The 19521-nt window shown below is 42.0% G+C and overlaps 1 protein-coding gene across 5 annotated transcripts in view; it reads left to right on the forward strand.

Annotated features, from left to right (window-relative positions):
- The window catches only part of DAB1 (DAB adaptor protein 1), a 761363-nt gene that overhangs the window by 319442 nt on the left and 422400 nt on the right, over positions 1–19521 (forward strand). The window lies entirely within an intron of this gene.

A 19521-nucleotide genomic window follows, 5' to 3' on the forward strand; every position in this document is an offset into this window, starting at 1 on the left:
ATCTGCATTGTTCCACAGTGAGCATCTTCTACCTTCTGACCGCTTGCTCCTTCAGAAACTTTTCTTTCTTGTGAAATAAACTGTTGCCCCGTGGATGACTCAATTACATTTCTATACGATGGGATAGGCAGACTGTATATCTCTTGGCTAGGTGTAATCACACAACAATTTTCTTGGATACCAAGTCGGATAAGAAACCATGGTGACATTAAATGTAGGATTTAATACATGGAAGGTGCCTAGGCCTAGTTTCTAATGTGAAGACCTGGGCTCGGCATCTAATATCCTCTAATCCTATATCTTCTTGCCGTGAGGAAAAGCAAAGATCTGTATTTCATTCAAAGGTCTTCTTTTTATTATTGCTTTTAAAAAAAAGACCAAGTGTTGGCATTAAAAACAGAAATATTAGAATTACGCTATAGTGACTCTTGTCTTAAATTAAGTCACAGGCAGTAATTATCTGAGTAATAATTATGGACTCTGTGTTACGTGGTAGCTCATATTGATTGTGTACTTTCTCTTTGCTGTGATGATTTCACAATCAGGCATAGATTTTTTTTTTAAAGTTGGATTCAGTAGTTCTAAAATATTACAGAACTCCTTGACCCTTTTCCTCTCTTGTTATTTGGAAATCAGGAGTGTGCACCCCAAAGGCCCCAAATGTTTTGCTCCTTTTTGCAGGCTTGCCCTGTTGTTGCCAATTGGTGGACATCTCCTTCAGCTGGATACCTTGAGTAGATTCTGAAACAGAGCACACTGGGATGCAAACCACAACAACTAGCTTCTGCAGATAGTAGCTATCAGTGCTTTGCCTTCCATTTTCTGATGTTTTATTTATTTATATTTTATTTTATTTTTTAAAAAATATGTACCCCCCTTTTGCCCCATCAGGGCCATGAAGGCAGCTAACAGGTAAAACACATTGTAAGTGTTGTAAAAATGTATAAACACAAAACCAGAACTGAAATACAAAATATAAAAACACATATTAGCCTTGGCCAGAGTGAAGATTGTAGAAGCAAGCAGCAATCTTTAAGTGATTAGGTTTTGACACCTCTTTCTTTTTGAGAGATTATGAACTAGCAATGATTCAAATATTGCATGGCTTATGCATGCACATAAAAATATAATGCACACACATTATATATATAATGTATATAATATAATACATTTACAAACATATGCATTATACAGATACATGCACTAGGAAGCTGTGATTGGACACAACAAAAAACATGTTTTGCTGCCATGTAATCTGTGAAGAGGTCAGGCTGCAAACCGAAGCATGATGATTCAGAAGTAAGAGCCACTGAAATCAGTTGGCATACCTCTGGAATGAGGGATATGGTACTTTCAAGTAATATATACATATATACCATGTTATCCTCCCTAAAATTAAGGTATTCATTAGTAAGCCTCTTCTCTAGATTTGTACAATTTCTGCAAGCCCTCTTTGTGTTCTACATTTTGCAATGTTAATGACTTTGACTAATTGTCAACACCACCAATTACTATGACTGATACCTTATCATTTCCCACAATGAGGAATGCTAATTAAAATTGATCATGCTGCTGTTCTGGCACAGCAGCACGGTCCCCTTTTATTGTTTTTTAATATTGGCTTATTGTGCCAATTTGGTGCATTCAATAAGGAAAGCTCATTATTTTTATGTTTATTTTCTAGCGGGGTTTGAAACCGCATTGAAAGGCAGTTACAGATGATGCAGAAATAAAACCGCAAGGAAATATTTTGTTTTAAAATATCAATACAAATACGTTTTTTTCAAATCATCACAATTAAGGCCCATAATGGACATTTTGCTGAGTTATATAAATAATGTACTTTAAAAGTAGATGGTGAGAGCCAGCGTGGTATAGTGGTTAAGAGCAGCAGACTCTAATCTGGAGAACCGGGTTCGATTTCCCACTCTTCCAAATGTAGCCTGCTGGATGACCTTGGCCAGTCACAGTTCTTTCAGAACTCTCTCAGCCCACACAGAGGCAGGCAATGGCAAACAACCTCTGAATGTCTCTTGCCTTGAAAACCCTATGGGGTCGCCATAAGTCAGCTGAGACTTGATGGCACACACATACACACACAAGTAGATGGTAGATCAATGATTTATAATGGGGGCCATATACCCAAAGATAGGACATTTTGGAGGACTTTCATTCATAGGGTTGCCATGAGTCGGAAGCGACTTGACGGCACTTAACACACACATACACACATATACCCATGCCCATTACAATTTACAGTGTCGGGGAGTCTGGGGGAGAAATTGGGGGGAATAGATAGGGGTGACAACCTCCAGGTACTAGTTGGAGATTTCCTGCTATTACAACTGATCTCCAGCTGATAAAGATCAGTTCATATGGAGAAAATGGCCACTTTGGCAATTGGACTCTATGGCATTGAAGTCCCTCCCCAAACCCTGCATCCTCAGGCTGTGCCCCAAAAACCTCCCACCGGTGGCGAAGAGGGATCTGGCAACCCTAGAAATAGAAGAAATTTGGGCATTTAAGCAGCCTCTCTTGCAACAGCCACCGGAATACAGGTTTTATACTGGTCACCCCATGCAGAGGATAAACCCCAGATCCTAGATTTCTGCCCCAGGCTCTTTTTATTTTTTTTAATGTCACATAGTAAATGAAAATCAGGCCTAACATTAAACACTTGCATGATGGCACGGGTTCTCCTTGATGCCTGTGTGTTGTATTCATATATCATAAATAAACCCAAATACGGTAAGCAAAGTTGCCTTGTCTGGAGGGCTGTTTTGTCAAGAGACTAGACCTTTTAAAAGTCTCTGTTAAAAATTCAAACAATGGTTGAAGCTGAGGCCTAGGAAAAATATGGAACTTTTTTGCTGACTGAGAAACTAAGATCAAGCTGGCTTTGGAGAGAGAGGGGAGGAGGGAGAGAGAGGGAGAAAGGGAGAAAGAAGTAGTATTGGAGGTTTTCACAAATGCTAGGAGATCATTGGACCTAGCAGTTTCAAGGCCACCCAAGTGGGCCTATGCATTCTTTTTTGCTGGAGTAAGGATTTTGCTTAATTGGACCTGACACAGCTGGAGTCTCAGGGCTAATTTGTAACCTTATCTGATTTGGTGCTACCTGGTTAGCAAAACCAATGGTTGGTCCAGTTACATCATTGGCCATACTTTTGATTGGTCAACTGTAATCATGCCAACATAGGTCTTGAGGCATAAAGGAAAGATCTCTTATTCTAGTTTTGCCCTCTGTCTGGATTACAACTAGCTTTGGGTGGGCCAGGTTGGCTGGACACCTGCTTGACTTGCTCTTTGGAACTATCTTGGACTCAGTCTTGACAAAATAACCTCTAGATCAGAACCAATGCTTGTAAAAGTGATTAGTTAATTAGCTTTATTATTTTATCCGCTCAGTTCAATGCGCTTTTATTGCTTATTCTTCCACAGTCTTTTAATAAATCATGTATTTTGTGGTGTTTTTGAACTTTGTGGTTTCAGTCTGCATCCAGTACTTTAGCCCATAAGAACATAAGAAAGGCCCTGCTGGATCAGACCAAGGCCCATCAAGTCCAGCAGTCTGTTCACACAGTGGCCAACCAGGTGCCTCTAGGAAGCCACTAACAAGACGAGTGCAGCAGCACCATCCTGCCTGTGATCCACCGCACCCAAAATAATAGGCATCCTCCTCTGATACTAGAGAGAATAGGTATGCAGCATGACTAGTATCCATTCTAACTAACAGCCATGAATACCCCTCTCCTCCATGAATATGTCCACTCCCCTCTTAAAGCCCTCCAAGCTGGCAGCCATCACCACATCCTGGGGCAGGGAGGTCCACAATTTAAATATGCGTTGTGTGAAAAAATACTTCCTTTTATCTCTTTTGAATCTCTCACCCTCCAGCTTTAGCAGATGACCCCGTGTTCTAGTATTATAGGAGAGGGAGAAAAACTTCTCCCTGTCCACTCTCTCCAAACCATGCATAATTTTATAGACCATATTGGCTACTGCTACCGAAGTAACTGCTTTCTGGAACTCCCTTGTAAGTGTACAACCTTGCAAGGTTGACCTTTCATTCTTAAACCCGAAAGGGTTAGAAGCTTGATTTCTTGGTCTCCGTCTGTCTTGTAGTTAAGGGGACTGGTGGTAGTGATACCCTGGTGGCAGTGATACCCTGGGGTGCGAGGACTCACACCTCAGCCTTTTTGGTCTGTTTGTCTAATCTGACCTGTCACCCTTAAATAGGGCCTTGGCCTTAAGGCCCTTTGACAGTTCTTATGTACTAATCTTCTACTTGTGGCTTGGAGGGTGCAGCAATGCTAATTTTGCATGTTTGGTGAGTGATCGTGCAAAGAAAAGTTAAGAACCAGTCGTGTAATTAGCCTGAATCCAGTCTTCTATCACCTTCCCTATGGAATTTTATAGAGAGCATTTTCACTAGGGAAGTTAAAATGTCTAAAATTCTTGAGTTACAAGCCTCTTAAAAACATCATATTTGGATTTGACTACTTGAGCCAATGGGAGTCCTGGCTTTACTTTTAAAAAATAAATGCAATGTCCAGTGGCATCTTAAAGACTGACAATGTTTATTTTGATATGAGCTTTAATGTGAAGGTCTGAATAGCAGCTGGATTAACAACTCTATTAGTGCGCACGCAGCAAGTCCAGCTTTTAATGCTTGCTGTGGCACAAAACGTAAATACAAATTGTCCTGAAAGATAATTTACAAAGACGTGATGATGAGGGTAGCTTGGTAAGGTTATCCCTCAAGGACTCTTATAAGGCTCCCTGGCTCCAACATTTTGAACAGAAGCTATCACTTCTAAATTTGAAAGTGGAAGACCTTTACTCATCTTCTGTAGATCAATGTAAACAACATGTGGCCAAATTGATATCTGCTAGAGATAAGTGTTACACTCATTTTGATGCTCCGAGGACATGTTCTCCACATGCCCTGGACCTGTTATCTAAGGGTAATCTTCCTTCCTATCTGGATTCTCTGGTTAGTCCAAGGTTATGTAGAATCTTTATGCAAGATTTAATTGCCCTTTTTCAATGGTATTGCTGGGCCAAATGCTAAGGATCCCTTTTTCAGACTGGCTGTGTCCCTGCCTTGTTCAGTCAGTGGACTCCTTGGTACATATCCTTTTGCATTGTCCTTACATTTACCAACTTAGGCTAAAATGGATTATACCATGTTTTAACAAATGGTCCACATTTTCTTGAGCAACTTTGGAGCAAAAAGTTCAGTTCCTCTTAGAGGACTCTGACCCTCAGTGTTTTTTTGTTGCTTGTTTTTTTGAGGCAGCAGAGAAGAGTCAAAGAGAGGTGTTTTTAGAGATTGGTCTTATTTAAGTTTTATGGTTTTATTGTTCAAGACCTTGGTCTAAGAACAGGGGGATGCAAAGAAAGAAAGAAGTATACATTATACCAGCAGCTGCAGAACAGATCCTGCAGGTGCTTCAGTTCTACCACAGGGATGTGGAATTTATCCATGTGACCTACGTCCCATGTCACTTGACCTCAGTAAGGAGTTCATTCTCCAGCTACCATTCCCAACAGGATTAAGAAGCCCTTTTTCACTTCCAACTGTAGATCTCTGTTTTTTAGTTAACATCATCAACAACAAAAATCCAACCCTTTCTTCAAGAGTTTCATTGAATTAATGATGGGCCATTTTCCACACCACCTACTTCAATTTACCCTGAATGTCTGGGATATCCTTGCAAATTTTTCCCTGTTGAAGCAAACCAAATCCAGGTAGGAGTGCCACATTATCTTTGCAACTTGGTAATTATGGGCCAAGTTAGGCTTTGATGTTTGGCAGATAACTGACCATAATGAGACACCATGAAAAGGAAGATATAACCTCTACTAGCCATTAATTGCCCCCCAAAGGCAATCTATACATAATCTGTGGTGTCATTTCAATAGTTTAATTCTAAGGGCCAAAGTGCAAATTACAGAGCGGTTCCATGATTGACTTCCCTAATATGCACTTTAATCTTTGAACAGCAGCAATTCTGGAATGGGAGAAAGACGAACATTTTCTCAATGGGCAGTTTCCCCAATAGAAGTCACAAACATGCATGTGCTCACACACAGAGAGGGGTGGCTCTACTCATGGTTTGGAGAATGGGTCAAAGAGGGCCTTGTGCCAGCGCAAAAGCTGGTAGCATCCAGCTCAGGAAGTGTTTGAATATTTCCTTCTTCCAAGTAGTTTAGGGTAGTATTCATATGCTGCTCTAAAGATAGCAACCTGCCAGAAACCATTCAAATGACCACGTGGCTGAGCAGACAACTGAAGTCACAGACTGTATGTCATCCTACTTTTTATGTACTGTACTGCTAATCACACTGATCTGGTTGGCTCAGACCCTGTCCCTACCAACATTGCCAGCCAAATCGCTGGAGATTTGGGAATTCCTAGACTGTCAAGGGATGGCTATGTTACCCAATTGGCCTAGACATGTACAGCCCTTAAAGTTTGGAGCCTTCCCCTTGTGTGTCAAGTGCACACACATGTATTCTGGGGTAACATTATATTAAGGGACCACTGCCTATGTGTACCACATCCCAGAATTGTGGTAGCACTTCTCTATGGGAATGGGGAGATCCCCAGAAATAAAAAAGGTGGAGAATCCAAGTTTGAATCTTTATTTAGAAAAACAGCACAAGAAAAGTAGGAGGACACAGAGGGCTACAGGTTTGTGCAAGAACACACATACACAGTAAACCTAATCCTAAGCAATCTACAGGGTTGCCAACCTCCAGATAGTAGCTGGAGATCTCCCACTATTACAACTGATCTCCAGTCGATAGAGATCAGTTCACCAGGAGAAAATGGCTGCTTTTGCAATTGGACTCTATGGCATTGAAGTCCCTCCCCTCCCCAAACCCCACCCTCCTCAGGTTCCATCCCAAAAATCTTCAGGTATTTCCCAACTCAGAGCTGGCAACCCGAGCAATCTAACACCTGTCCAATAAAGAAACAAATAAAGGGCAACTAAAAACGTGAAAGCCTGTCTGAAGAGTGTGGAAGTCCAGAAAGATCTGGGGTGGAAGGAGCAAGGAGAAAGGTGCACAGCAACACTGCATGCTGAGCGATCCCAGATGGTGGTCAAAGGAATGGGAGGAAAAGTGGGGCAGAGACTGAGGTGAGCTCTAGATCTCTGAGTTTTTCCTGTGATGAGGCACAGGGACAGAAGAGGGATGGTCCAACGAGCTGCGGCAAAATTCTGTGGTTTGAAGCACTATGTTTATACATAAAAATACTGAAAGCAGGGCAGCCATTGTACTCCAAAGCTGGGATTGGCTTGGAGCCAAAAAGTTTGAATTCTATTGGTTAATTTGGATTTAACTGTTAGGCAGGAAAATTGAGTCTAGCAATGAGATGTGCTAAAAACTGGGGGTAAGTGACTGGAATGAACTGGTTGCATACTAAACTGGAGGGTGGACAAAGAAATGGGAACGTGCTGATAATTGTGTCCAGGGGAAAAGTAGGCTTAAGATAGGGATGATGGCTGACCAGATCCTTCCAGGGTGTGTTATCATAGTCAATCATTGAGACATCGCCTGAATTTTTAAGAGGGGAAGGGACTGAATTGATTACCTTCCAGTATTAGAAATATTTCTGGTATTATTACTTTCCAGTAATATTCAGGCTGCTTCACTTTTGCATGCTTGGTAATGCCTTCAGGCTGAATGGAATTTTACTGAAGCCCCTTCTGAACCCTGCATGTCATACCACGAAGCTCAGGGGAGCCCAAAATAGGAAACAGACACAAATCTAAATATGGAGGTCTCCATAGTAAGATAAATCTCATATTGCTACAGGTTGTGATGCCAATTCCAGGTTTTCACCAGAAGTGACATCACAACACATGGGATTCTGTTCTCCCCATTTTCCTCCTGCTGTCCAGATGAAAGTAGGGGGTGCTGCAGCCAAAAGCAGGAGAATGCCTGCTTCTGACTGGTAAATGGCAACCCTAATCTCAAGCAGGGAGCCCGTTCTTCAGTAAGCAAGAGGTGAAGCCAGGCGTTTTCGCAGCAGCAGGAGGCTTCCCGCATGGCCGCCTGCTGCCCTGCCCCCTCCCCAATTCAAATGGGCCAATCAGGCCTGGGGCTTCAGGGGGTGGGCCTTCCTGTTGGCTCAGACCTGGGTGCTTCCACTCAGGTCCGACTATACAGAATAAAAGCTGGCCTTGCCCACTCCCCAAACATGTGGCTTTGCAACATTGCACATCACAATCCCTCTGACTAGCTAGTGTCTACTTTAGACTGTGAACTATTTTAGGAGAGGGAACCTTGCCTTTTAATAACAGTACTGTTATATGCCACCCTAAGTCTTCAGAACGCAATAAACGTTTGGTTTAGAATTTTCCATGATTATATGCCACATCCCTCGTGACTAGGGTTGCCAATTGCCAGGTAGTAGCTGGAGATCTCCTGCTGTTACAACTGATCTCCAGCAGATAGAGATCAGATCACCTGGAGAAAAATGGCCACTTTGGCAATTGAACTCTATGGCATTGAAGTCCCTCCCCTCCCCAAACCCCGCCCTCTTCAGGCTCTGCCCCAAAAATCTCCCGCCGGTGGCAAAGAGGGACCTAGCAACCCTACTCGTGACCCCAGTGAGATCTTCTTGATTTACACTAATGTGAAAGAAATCAGATATTGCCTGTATTTAAATAAAAAGTATATTAAGCTAAACTGCATGTAATTAATGATTTCAATCACCTGAAAGTGGTAATGTGTTCATAATGCTTTAATAGTATTTCACCCAAGCTTGAAATCTTTTTCAATTTCATATCACAAGAATTTTTTGCTGGAACGTCACAATTGAAATGAAAGGGGGATGTTGCTTGGCAGTTGTTTTTTAAGGAAACACCACGTGTGCCCTTTCCAGGACTCCATGTGCTAATGGAAGCACGTTATCTTCTAATAATGGCACCATTAATGCTTGTCACCCTTGAAGCTCAATACATGCCATCGCTCTTCCTAAGAAATGAAGGTGCATGCCATTCTGCTGCTGGAAAGAGTGCAAATGCAGTTCAGTGAATGATACTAGAAAGGATACTTTGCACTTCTGTAGCATCCTCTTTGTAACATCTAGGATCATTTATGAGCACTTAACAAGTATGAAACTTCAAAATCCTTCCTTAGGGTCATGGAGAAACCTGTAGAAGGGGAAAGGATGTTGGGTATGTTTGAGAATATTGGTTCTTTGGTTGGTCTTTTTCAGCCTTAATATATATACCTTATATACTCTTTAAATCCTGGCATATATACTTTATAAAAGAAATTTCTGTGAGTAATAGAGGTAATGGAAGCGAGGGGTTCTCCAGCTAGGGTTCCCAACCTCCAGGTGGTAGCTGGAGATCTCCTGCTATTACAACTGATCTCCAGCTGATAGAGATCAGTTTACCTGGAGAAAATGGCCACTTTGGCATTGAACTCCCTCCCCTCCCCAAACCCTGCCCTTTTCAGGCTCCACCCCCAAAATCTCCAGGTATTTCCCAACCTGGAGCTGGCAACCCTATCTCCAGCTATATACTTCAGTGATTCTAGAAGCTTTCTGTAGCATGATGATGGCGAGAGAACTATGAGATCCTTTCCCTGTATCTTTCTGAAGCAAGTAAACCCCCTTTTTATATGTTACTTTTTCTAACATGGAGATTATTCATTAAAAAAATTTTTTACAAAGTGAACCTTTTTGTCTCAAATGGAGAAAAATCTATGCATTAAAATGTAGCCTCTTTTGGTCCTTTTGGCTGATTTGTTATCTTCCCATCCTGCTTTTCATACAATTTGCTAAATTCCCTGATAAGTGTCCACTTTGTAATATGGTTCTAAGAGTGCCTATAGTTGAAAAACAAGACTCAATTATTTGAAAAGATATTAGTACTCCACTGAGGAAGGGAAGATCTTTATAGTCCTTTCTCTGCAAATCTGTCCTTGTTAGTTCAGGTCAGTTATCTTTGCTTTAGATGTCAAACTAGGCCATGAATAGCAAATAAGATATTTTATTATATTTTAATCAATCATTTATATAGCACTTCTAATGCGTAAAGTGTTTTACAATATTTATTTAGCTCTCCTGCCTGTAAAAGGTCACCTTGTTTTTTTGCCTTAATTTCACTGTCAACAAAAATAGCTAATTTTAATTTTTAAAGTGTTGATAAAGTAGGTAATTTTAACGTTACATTCAGTATAAGGTTTAAAAGGAAAATGTACAAATCATTCTAAAATATCCTTGGGTCATAGGCTTGGGTAAATCAAGTGATTAGAATGTTTTTCACACTGGAGAGGACTAGAAAACTTTTTAAAAACAAAAATACTGGAGCAGCTAATCTTTTTACCTGAAAGAATCTCAGCCCACATTAATAGGCTATCAATATATTTTTATCTTGCCCTTCAATACAAGGTTCTCCCTTCCAGTATTTTATCCTCACAAACAACCCTGTGAAGTAGGTAAGCTAACTGAAAATGACTGGTCCAAGGTTACCCAAAGAGTTTCAAGGGAGAATGGGGATTTAATTCCGGGTTTCCCCAATTTTAATCTGATACTCTAACCATTACACAGATTGGCTGTATGGACAAAATACAGGAATTCAGTTCTTTCAAATGTAAATTAAATTATGAAATATCCTGTCTTAAAAAATTAATTACAGAAATATTGATTGTGATCCAGTCTAAACTCTGCACTTTGCAGCCCTTTTGATTTTAATGGTAAAATTAAACACATGCTGAAATCAGTCCCATTTAAATAACTGAAACTTGAAAATGCTTAACTTTGGCTAATACATGCCCATTTTGATTCCCTAACCATTTTTCTAGAGGAAATGCATTCATAATTATGTGCCACCGCTCCTTTCAAACAGCTCTAGCTTAGTTAGTCATTCATTTCCTGAAATTGGATAGTTCTATTTGTGCTGTTCTATTTTATTCATTTCCAGGCTTGAGTTCCCTTTAAGCTTTCTGGTATATTTCATGGGAGAACATACATCAGTTCAGCTGTGTATAGAAATACATGAAAACAGGACCACTGTCACCGTCTTCCTACCATAAGATCATTGGGTTTGATTTAGTTGCTCATTATTTTCTCAGTTGTACGTTCAGAAGCCAGACTGCTTACAATTAGAATTGCCAGCACATTTAAAGACAGTGGGAAAGGTAATTTTCTAAGTGTTAACATTACCCACAGTCATTGCTCTTTTGAAACCGCTGATAGTAGAAAATAAGAGCCATTAGCTAGTTAATGAAAGTTGTACATTCTACTTTCTTGTGATCCTAAGGGTTAATTCATGTGGCCTTTATTTACCAAGGAGATCACTGCAAAATTAGTGCATAGAGCATCTCTAGTGGTCCGTACTGTTGGGTATATTAATCAATCACAATATATGTGCTCTTCAGGACTTCCTACTGGAACTCCTGTTAGGGTCGCATGTTACCAGTATGTCTATTCCTACAACTTGCTAAAGATTCAAGATCATTTTTTCAGAAAAGTAACAAATATAACATTTATATGCAACACACACTACTCAATAAATGCAAGTTGTGATGAATTATTAGAGACAAGCTTTTTCATGTTAATTTTTATTTTAAAAGCATTGTTTGTTTTTTAGGTAGTGGTTATTTGGAGTTTGCAAAATATATGTTTTTGGGTTCAGATCATTTTCTTTGCTGTTGCCCCTGTTCATTTAATATATTATCAATATGAAGCCTATTCAGTGTTGTTGTTATATCTACTATTGCATTGGTTTCAGTATGAAACATACTTCTGGGTGTAACTGTTTCCCAACACCCATGAAAAGGATTTTCCTTGACAAATTACAAGCCATACTCTTTCAAAAGATAGCGGGAGAGCCATCTCCATCTTGTCTTGTTTCACCCTAAGGTTTTGAGGCTCTCTCCCTTCTGGGCATTTTCCAGGGTTCTGCGGTAGAATTGGTCCTTGGACCTTTAGATAATTCTGGAGCAGGGAGAGAGAGAATGATTTAACCAATACATTTCAGTGCTTGTGTCTTTCTCTTTCATATTATTTTGCAGTGATAAAAGAAAATGTGAGGCCAAATAAGAAAGTCCTGTTTAGCCTTTGGTCCCCCAATTTATCTGTTTTGTTACCCAAATCCACCCCTGTTAGGGTTGCCAACCTCCAGGTGGTGGATGGAAATCTCCTGGGATTACAAGTGATCTCCAAGCAACAGAGATGAGTTCACCTGGAGAAAATGGCTACTTTGTAAGGCAGACTCTATGGCATTATACTCCATTGAAGACCCCTCCTTCCCCAAACTCTGCCCTCTTCAGGCTCCACCCCCAAAATCTCCAAGTATTTCCCAGCATGAAGCTGGCAACCCTAGCCCCTGTGTCAGGCCTGTCATGTGGAGAGCATACCCTACACTTGAAAATCCCCAAAACATGAGTCCCAGGATAAAAAGGGAACACCAGAGTCTGTTGTATACACTGGCCCAAGCTGGGCATTATAAATTCTTGAGAAGATAAAAAGGTGGAAGGGGAGCACTGAACCAGCAAGTAACTTTGTTACCCTATCCAAGATACAGTAACGGATGCATGCATTGCAATAAAATCATAAAACTTAATCTGGCAATCCAATAAAACCATTATGTTTATACATTCCTGGTACTCAGCTGTGTTAATTTAAACTAAATGCCCAATGTTATTTTCTTTCCAAATTTGTGTTTCTGTCATGTGGCTAGACCAGAGCAAACTAACTTGAAGAGACAGATAAGGGGTTGCCCAAAATAGGACCAGAAGGTGAAATAAATGGGGAAGGAATTCTAGGTAAAATGGCAAAGGAATCTCTAGCCAGGTGCAATGGTGTCTGCAGTAGAGCAAACTGGCCAAGAACAGAAGATGGAGGAACTAGAGAATGATTTAATAGTCAGACAGCCCAATCCTAAGGGGGGTAGTTAGTTGATGGCCAGGGACAGCAAAGTTGCGCAGCCTCCTGAGAGGCTTCCTGGGCCAACAATAAAAGTAAAAATTGTACTTAAAAAAAAAAAAACAGTGAAACTCTCCCATTGAGTTTCATGGGGCTATGCCAGCTATTTTGCAGGTGTAACTTGCTGTCTGCAAATTGGCGCGTTCCCAAGGCGGAAAGGGTTTGGGAGCATATGTCAGCTATGCTTCTGGGAATGGTCCAAGAATGCCCCCGGACACCCCTGGACGCCAAAAAAAAATGCTGCCAGGGAGGTAGCGTTGGCGCCCAAGCCTTGCACTGCCGCGTCTGCCCCCGGAGCTGGTGTAAACAGCCCTGCACCAGCAAGTGGAACAGACACCAGCACAGGAGGGGTCATGCCGGCTCCTGTGCAGCTCCATCCCCCCTTCAGGATTGCACAGTAACACCAAAAATTTCAGAGTTATAGACTAACTATTAGTGTAGGACAGGGTTTTAAATGAAGTTGGAGTAATGAATTGGTACAACAATTCAGATGATGACTTTTTTCTGGTAATAAAGAAGAACAGCAGGGAACTCTGTTCAACCATAACAACTGAAGAACAGCTTAATAAATATTTGTACTCGCTTCATCTCCACACTACCACCACAAGCTAGCTAAGGGATCTGAGCCTTTTTCTTTCTTGATTGATCCTGGAGACATATATGGATTTCCAATACACAAGTGTAAAATTTAGAGAACTGTTTAAAAACTTCTTTATTGTCTTATTTTATTTTACTTTTCCTAATTTTCATTAAACGGGAAACATCATTCTGGGAACACTATTTCTGTTTCATGTGATAATACAGCACAAGACAGCTAATGAGATGTGTGCTATGAGTGGGTTTAAAAATGGCAAAAAGGAAATTATATTTACTGAGAGCTCTTAATTGTCTAATGGAAGAGATATGAGGGAATGAGGTGATGAACAATGAACATATATTGGTTCTCGTAGGTTATCCGGGCTGTGTAACCGTGGTCTTGGTATTTTCTTTCCTGACGTTTCGCCAGCAGCTGTGGCCGGCATCTTCAGAGGAGTAACACTGAAGGACAGTGTCTCTCAGTGTCAAGTGTGTAGGAAGAGTAATATATAGTCAGAAAGGGGTTGGGTTTGAGCTGAATCATTGTCCTGCAAAAAGTAACAAAGGTAATGTGCTAACCATTGTCCTGTAAGTATAAGATAAGTATAAGATAATGTGCTAATGAGGGTGTGGTATGTTAACATATAACTCAATATTTTAAAATGTTTTTAGACAATGTCAGAAACTGGGAACGTTATATTCTTTTACTGTGCTTTTGTTTGCTTCCACTGCATTAGGAACAAAACTATGTAGAAGGCCACATGTGACATCCTGAGATGTTCTAAATGGCCTTGAATTGGGACATCCTTTTAGAATCCTGAGAAAATCTGGATTTGTAAAAATAAGATTTAGAAAAGTTTCTCCCTCCTTTTTGGGGGTGGGGTAGGCCCAAGTGGGAGGGGCCCCAACTCCAGGTGCAGTCCCCAGGGTCAGGGAAATGATGATGGGTGGCTGCCATGGGGAGCAGGCCGTCTTATTCACAGTCAAGTTGAACAGTTTAGTTGAACATCTGACAGCATCTGACTCATTGCTGGTAGGTGTTTTTGAGTCCTTGTCTGATCTGCTGTTTGGCATTGGCCTATTGGGAACAGAGGGAGAGGAGCTGGGTTGAGGAGAAGCAGAGTCAGGCAGGATTGCCAGAGGGCCTGGAGAAAACTGTCCTGTCTTTTTAGCAGATGATTAATGGGATGTTATTTATCAGGTGATGTTATTTACCTGCATGTACTGAAAAGCTTCAACTGCCCATTTCCACAGATTAATACTCTATTAAAGGGACAGGGAAATTTTCTCCAGGCTAGCTGGCAACTGTAGAGTCGGGTAGAAGGAGGAAGATGTGGATCATCCAGAACCCCCTCCCCTCTTCATCTGAGGTCCTGGGGACAAGGTGCCAAGGGATAAGCAGGTTTAAGAAGGGCCTGAACATGGTCTATGACGCCGCTATCATTCTAGAAAGAGGTAGCCATGAAGCCCACATGTCTGCATAACATCAAAAGAAATAAGTGGTCTGCAATTCCCCCCCACACACACACACACGCTCACATTTCTCAGTAATTCTCAATAATTGGGCATTCCATTATGGTTTGGGGGGTGGGGGTCGGGCATAGCTCCAAGTGATTTCAACACTTTGCCAATTTGGTATATGAATGCTAAATTAAGGGAGAGTACTCCAAAATAAGATTGTGCAGAGTTTTGCAGCAGCCTTTCTTTATGGGTACATGCAAAGGCTCTGCATTCTCCCCAGGAACTGGCATGAAATTTCAGTTTTGCTTTGAGATTTACGTTTCATGAATGAGCAGCACAGAAACCCAGCAAAATCTAATGTAAAACATCCAGCTTCCTAGATTTATTTGATAAGATACAGGTTGTTCACAGTGATAATCTAGCATCAATCATAACTTCGATTATCACCATACAACTAGAGTAAGCAAAAAGACATAGGCAGGAGATGGGCCATTGACCTAAGGCAGTCAGCTGGTTCTCATAGCCTCATTCATTGAAAACAAAACAGTAGCCCATTGGCTGTGATGACCAGGTTGAGTGCCTCTGGATGTCTAGTACTCTTAGATTTACTTTTCTTATGTAAGCATTTTCTTAGCATGAAGTAACTATTTAAACCAATGACCTGAAAAATGCCTTTTATCCCAGTTTAGCATCTCCTCCTCCTTTCTCTGCCCCACTTTAATCACTCTTAATTTTATTTATGTACCTCATTTCCCCAGTGAGACAATACACTAATTAACAGTGTAGCTTATTATGTTTATGTTATTTTCTCATCTTAATATGCGCCAAATGAACCTGATGCTACCGATCAGGTTGCTGGGTGGCTGACCTTTTTATTTCAGCAATAAGACATGCATGAGAAGCGGTGCATTCCTGGGCGATTATGTCTCCAGGAGTCTTAGGGGACACAAGGTCAAAAGGCTCAGTGACTTTAACTACCTGAGGAGAGCAGTATAATCCCCTTGAAATAGGTTGTCTGGAGTGTGTTATGGCTGCTGCATGGAGTCGTAAGACCATAAATCATAATGTGTGTGTGCACTGTGCTGGGGGGAGGGGAGTTAAAGTTCTATTCTGTGCTTTTGCAGGATGTGCCACAACTAACATATTAGCACACCTTCACCATGCTGAAATGTGCCAGAAGGAGCAAGAAAGAAATATATTTCAAGCACAGATGGTTTGAGCAAACATTGTGTACCATGTGCTACATGAAAATTAAATACAGCCGCAACAACAAAATAATATTTTCCAGAAATCTGGGAGGGGAAGGGACTTTTTTAGGCTAGAGATGTGCCAAACAGGAAGGACAAGGACTTTTGGGGTGGCATCTCATATAATCCTCCCCCACGATTTCCCCTTTCCCTTCCCTAAAAGCCCCCATAGGCTTTTCCAGCTTCCTTTGCTCCTTTCCCTGCTCCCTTCTCTCCTTCCCACCAACCATCCAGTGTACCTTAACCTGCCCCCTGTCTTCAGCTTTCCCTCCTTCCCTCCCCTGGCAGCCTCTACCCAAGAAAACTATGGCCAAGTTCCACACTGGCCACCACTGCAGGACCAGGACCAGCTCTGTGTTGCCAGGCCAAGTTGCCCAGTGCAAAACTTGTGAGGACTTGTGGTGGGGGGACACCTCACTTTCCCCTGGATCCACCTCCCCACAATAATTTCTCTTTCCCTCCTCCTGGCCAACCCAAAAACCTCACCTTTTCCTGCTTCCTTCCTTGCTTCCTTCTCCTCACCCACCCACCGACCTACCTTTTATCTGCCCCCCATCTTCAGCTACATTTATTACGTATTTCCATCAATTATACTCTGTCTTTTTCCATAATGGGTACCCAAAGTAGCTTACATCATTCTCCTATCCTCCATTTTATCCTTACATCAACCCTGTGAGGTAAATTTGCCTGAGAATGTGCAACTGGCCCAAGGTTACCGAGTGAGCTTCCACAGAAGAATGGAGATTTGAACCTGGGTTTTCCAGATCCTTGTCTGAAACTCTAATACTACACCACACTGGCTTTCATGGGGTGGCTGCTGTTGAACAGTAGCAAGCAACCAGTCCTGGGTGAGTCATACAAGTCATTTGGTAACAAGTCACCTGGTGGTTGCTGGTGGGCCTGGCCCCATTGAGCCCTCCCTCAAAGGCCAAAAGAGTTCTGGAAGTATCCAGGGTTTTGACCATGTTGAGAATTAGATCGACAAGAGGGACCCACATATAACTTGCAGGGAGAAGACATCCCATTCCCTCCCACCACTTTTGTTTCCTTGCTTCTCCTTCCCACCCCTTCTCTCCCAGGAAGCAATTCTGTCTTTCTCCCTCCCATCCCCATTCTTTATCACATACTTGCTCTCTGTTTTTCCCTTCACCACCCCTTTTATCTGTCAGTATGTCTCTCTCACTCTTCTCCTCTTTTATCTGTCAGTATGTCTCTCTCACTCTTCACCCACCTGTCCCCCTCCAGTGGCTTTGCTTCCATGGTAGAGGGAGGCAGGGGTCAGCAGTGGACATTTCCTTCTGTGCACTCATCCTCTTTAAACACAGTGACCGCAGTGTCTGATGTGGAAGGGGTCTTGGCTCAGAGGTAGAGCATCTGCCTGGCATGCAGAAGATCCCAGGTTCAATCCCCGGCATCTCCAGTTAAAATGTCCTGGCAGGAGGTGATGGGAAAGACCTCAGCCTGAGACTCTGGAGAGCTGCAGTCAGCCTGAGTAGACAATACTGACTTTGATGAACCATGGGTCTGATGCCGTAAAAGGCAGCTTCATGTGTTCTTCTTGTGTTCATGTGTATTCCTTCTCCCCTGGCCACTCACCATGTGGGTTCTGTGGCAGCTGACTGCGCAAGCACAGCCAACTGCTGGCAACCCTACCCATGCAACAACAGTGGCTGGCTTCCATGGGGTCATTTTCAGCTGTTGCCCCCAGGTCAGAAAGGATTCAAGCTAGCCAAAAGCAGACCCATCAGCTCAAGTCTCCCCAACCTGTGCTTCATGGAGCTCAGTTCCAAGACGTCAGCAGCTGCTAGAGCTGGCCAAATCTGAGCCCAGCTGTCCAAGCTGCCATTGGTTGCCTGCTTAGCCAAAAGGTGGGGAGAGTTAAGCAAGCCCATGAAGGCCCCAGTCCAAACTTTCTTTCTGGTGATCACGGCAGATATGAACTGGTGCATAACTCTAGTATCTCCAAACCCACTATTTGTCAGTGACCATTATTCTGTACTTGCTGTAAACATCAACTGGTTGGCCACTGTGTGAGACAGTATGCTGGACTAAATGGGCTGCTGGTCTGAACCAGAAGTGCTTTTCTTAAGCTCTTAAATAATTGGGGGATTACTATCATAGGCAATGCATCAAGTTCAATAGAAAGATGGTGAGTGGGGAAAATAATTTTAGCACCAAGTTAATTGCAGTCAAGTTTACAAACAGCATCGATAGCATTATATTCTCATTGAGGAAATGCAGACTTCTTTTTAATCATACAACACAACTCATGATTAATAAAAGCAGTCCTGCATTAATGTTATTCTCCATAAAGTGAATATATGAGATGCCTGCATTCCAATCCCTTAGGGCTTTATATGTAGACCTGTGTCATTAAATAAAAATGTAGTGTGCCTGCTATTCAAGGGACATGACTTTGAATAGCAAATAAAATAGCGGAAATTATATCTGCTCTTTTTTCTCCTTGAAGAAGAAGAAGAGTTTGTTTTTATACCCCCTTTTTCTCTACCTCTAAGGAGGCTCAAAGCAGCTTACAATCGCCTTCCCTTCCTCCCCCTACAACAGACACCTTGTGAGGTAGGGGGGCTGAGAGAGTTCTGAGAGAACTATGACTAGCCCAAGGTCACCCAGCAGGCTTCACGTGTAGGAGTGGGAAAACAAACCTGGTTCACTAGATTAGAGTCTGCTGCTCATGTGGAGAAGTGAAGAATCAAGCCTGGTTCAAACCCAGATTAGAGTCTGCTACACTTAACCACTATACCACGCTGCCTAGTACAACATATTGGGGTGCATTTTGATCCTAAAGAGCTACATGTCTGTATGTATGCAGGAGGTTTTTTTAAAAAAGCTAAAATTTAGGGCTCAGTCTACTAAGTATTCACCTGTGAAAAAGTTTGTATCTGAGTGATCTCAGATCCTAGAGTCATTGTGTAATGAATATGATGATGTCATGGTGTGTAGCCAATCAGAGCTGGCTTTGTGTTATTGCTGAAAGTGATGCTTCCTGCATTAGTCACATGGGCTATTCTAGCCCATCAGAGATCCCATTAGGGAGGCCCTAGTCTCCCACTTTGCCAGAAGACCTCTTGCCCCCCTCTGGCTCTGCCCACCACATTTCAGCTGGGCGGTGGGGGGAAACTGCTGGGGGACATGAGGGTGGGGATCAGTGTCACATCCATGCCATGATATAATTCTGAAATGACATAATTGTGACAGGCAACACTCTAGCATTCTCCAAAAACTTTATGGTTAAATCATAGAATTTTGCGAGAATGCTAA

This window comes from Euleptes europaea, chromosome 2 (assembly GCF_029931775.1).
Source record: "Euleptes europaea isolate rEulEur1 chromosome 2, rEulEur1.hap1, whole genome shotgun sequence".
NCBI lineage: Eukaryota > Metazoa > Chordata > Lepidosauria > Squamata > Sphaerodactylidae > Euleptes > Euleptes europaea.